The sequence below is a fragment of the Varanus komodoensis genome, unplaced genomic scaffold (genome assembly GCF_004798865.1).
Source record: "Varanus komodoensis strain SLA01 unplaced genomic scaffold, ASM479886v1 scaffold4, whole genome shotgun sequence".
Classification (NCBI taxonomy): Eukaryota; Metazoa; Chordata; class Lepidosauria; order Squamata; family Varanidae; genus Varanus; species Varanus komodoensis.
Genome location: NW_025335941.1, coordinates 33,264,930 through 33,267,778, shown reverse-complemented (window position 1 = coordinate 33,267,778; position 2,849 = coordinate 33,264,930). Strand labels below are relative to the sequence as shown.

At 56.1% G+C, this 2,849-nt stretch overlaps 1 protein-coding gene across 7 annotated transcripts in view; it reads left to right on the top strand.

Annotated features, from left to right (window-relative positions):
• The first annotated feature begins 331 nt into the window (after window positions 1-331).
• BBX (BBX high mobility group box domain containing) overlaps window positions 332-2,849 on the top strand; it is a 144,427-nt gene continuing 141,909 nt past the window's right edge. For 2 of the 7 annotated variants that reach the window (XM_044442675.1, XM_044442674.1), the window contains exon 1: window positions 332-536. The gene's annotated coding sequence lies outside the window, so the exon portion shown is untranslated. Of the gene's footprint in view, window positions 537-878; window positions 967-1,406; window positions 1,447-1,720; window positions 1,807-2,651; window positions 2,672-2,849 lie in introns of those variants that run through there. The other 5 variants (XM_044442671.1, XM_044442676.1, XM_044442677.1 and 2 more) reach the window with 5 other exon arrangements.

Sequence of the window (2,849 nt, the reverse complement as noted above, 5' to 3'; positions counted from 1 at the left end):
GAGCCAATGGCAGGCTGCCTTATATAAAAATGAATGTTTTCAGTCTCTCTCCGGCTTGCATGTACTGTATGTGGAACAGTGTACAGTGGGCTCTGCTGAGAGCTTCTCTCTTCACTTTCACATAAAGAAACACTGACTGGCCACTGCTGCCAACACACACACACACACACGAGACAGGCACCGTCGGAGGTAAGTGCACCACCAGCCCCCGCTCCTGAGCCAGGCTAGAGGAAAACGTTGCTCTTCCAAACACTTCCCTTTCTATTATTACTCAAAAGCACTGGGGCAGCCAGTCCTTAAGGGCTACTCTGCCAGCGGCACCACCACTAGCAGCCTCCTCCTCTGCCTCTCCTCCTCCACCACCGCCGGCAGGGTTAAAAGGAAGAAGCAGACCTCTCGACGTCCCTCGCCGCCTGCTGCCGCCACAATTCTCATTCACTTTTCCTGCCTCCGCGTCCGTCTGAAACTTTGGATGGGGGGGAAAGAGAGATAAGGAGGTCAGCGGTGGGCTTCCAACCTGACGGGAGTGGAGCGAGGTAGTTACGTGGGCTCTGGGTGTGCGCGCGCGCGTGTGTGCAAGGGGGGGGGGGCAGACAGAGGCGAAGGAAAGAGGTGAGTTGTAATGCAATGCAATGCATTAGGAGGAAAGGGTGGTGGGGCGAGGGGGGAGGTGGAAGCAGCACCAACCCAAGGGTAGGCCAGCCAGTGCCAGGCTGCGTTTGAAACTAAGCACCTCTCACAGCTCTCAGAGGGAAAAGCGGCGGCGGCAGCAGCAGCAGCAACAACGGGAGAGAGAGGAAGGAGACCGGGGTGGGGGGGGAGGTAGGAGAAGAGAAAATAAAAGCTGGAAGCCCACAGGAGGCATGAAAACAGCCCAGCCCCCCCGTCCGTGTGAGTGTGTGCGTTGGGGGGGTCTTGACAGGGGCAGCGAGAAACGAAACTTCACTGTGAGAGTGGCCGATGTCGGTGCGTTGATTTATTTGCGCTGCGTGGCTCGCGTTTTGTGTCACACGCTGTTGTGGACTTGGGGGATGGGGGTGCTTGTGGCGGGTGGCGGCGGCGGCGAGCCCTCCGAGCGGGCTCAGTTGTTCGGCTTGAGAGTTGGGAATCGGCATTTTCCGGTAGACAATCCTGCCTCGCGAGGCACTTTCCCTCCCTCCCTCTCTCTTCCACACAAACAACAACAAAATGCAATGAATTAGAGAGGAGCCTGTTAAAAATAAATCTAAAAACGAGAAGGGGGGGTGCAAGCCTGGAGAACGGAAGAATAAAAGAGATGGTGTTGTGGGGGGGGGAGGGACGGAGGAGGAGAGAGGCTGTGTCAGGATTTTGCATGAATGTGGGATTATGTTGTGTCAATAAGTTTAAGGTGGAGAGAGAGCGAGGCTGGGGGGAAGCGGTTGTGCGAGAGGAAGGCCTTGGCAGTTTAAAGTCCTGTTTCTGAAGGTAAGTTGTGACATTGGGTGGTCGCGATGACAGAAAACTTGTAGATATGTGTCTCGGGAGGGGGATGTGCGTCTCTCGGGGGGGATTTTGGAGTCCCCAGCCAGCAGATGGGTGTTAAAACTGTTATTTGCTGCTGCGAGATCGTTTCGCTGGTAAATTGCAGAAATCAGACTCTCCTCCGGTGCTCTTCTTCCTCCCCCGAGCCCTCCCCCTAGCTCTCTTCTTCCTCTCTGGTGTTTTATTTGCGAATGTATGAAACTTACATGGCTGGATCCGGCATCGGAGCTGTTTAAAACATAATTTTGCAACGGAGGGGGAGGGCAAAGAACAGATCTCATTAATCCTGGGATCTCGAAAGCGGTAGGTTTGTGTTAGGGATATCTCTGTAACAATCCGCTGCCGCTGAATGAGGAAGGTAAAATGAAACGATGCAAAAAGAAGCAGAGACAACATGTACGACAGAGAGCGCGGGGGGGGGGGGGGGGAGAGAGATAAAGAAAAGCTATTTTTTCTCCTGTCCTTTTCTGTCGGGGGGGGAAGGAGAGGGGGTGTGCGGGGGGGGGGGAATTAAGCAAATGCCCGAGTGGCGGCAGCTCTTGTTGCGATCTGCTTCTAGGTTGTTTTGTTGGTTTTTTCTTTGCTTTTATTTTTATTTCTCCACCCCCCATGCCAAAAACTAAGTGTGAAGGGCAAATTAGAGACTTCTCGCCGGTAAAGCTTGTTGGAAAGTTTGTCAGGGAAAGGCGAGTGTGGGGGAGAAGTGTGTTGGGGGAGAAAGAGCAGGCTGCTGAAGATGGTCAATTGGCCTGGGGCTTTGAAACCATTGCCTGTCCTGCTCGTGACACGTTCAGATCCTCGGGCCCCGTGCACCCAGGGGAGAGGGCGGCAGCTTGACATCCACTCTCGGTGTGGGGTTCACCCCCCCAACAGGCTGAAGATGGAGCAGCCGCAAGGATTCTGGGTTTCCATGTGGCTCCGGCAGCGGCGGCAGCGGCAGCACCTCCTCCCCGGTGGCAGCAGCCGCGGGATCATCGCTCGGGCCCGCCGGCGCGGGGGAGAGGAGGAGAGTAGCAGCGGCAGTAGGGAGGTGTTTGCTGCCCGTCTGATTCACCGAATCTCGTTGGGGAGGCAAAGGGTGTGGAGGAGGAATGGGACAGACCCGGCACCCCCGTCTTTGACCCCTTCCTGTCTGCCTACCTTCTCGTGTTCCCGGCTTTCCTACAAGGTGTTGTTCAGACTCCCTCACCCCACCCCACCCCGCGGAGATTGAGATTTGTACATTACATTATTGCTCCTTTCCTCCCGCTAACAACCCCCCCCCCCCCCACACGCACCCCCCCCTTCTCTCAATGCCGCTACCACGCGCCGCCACGCAGACAGGAACGGGTCCAAGACGGGGGTGC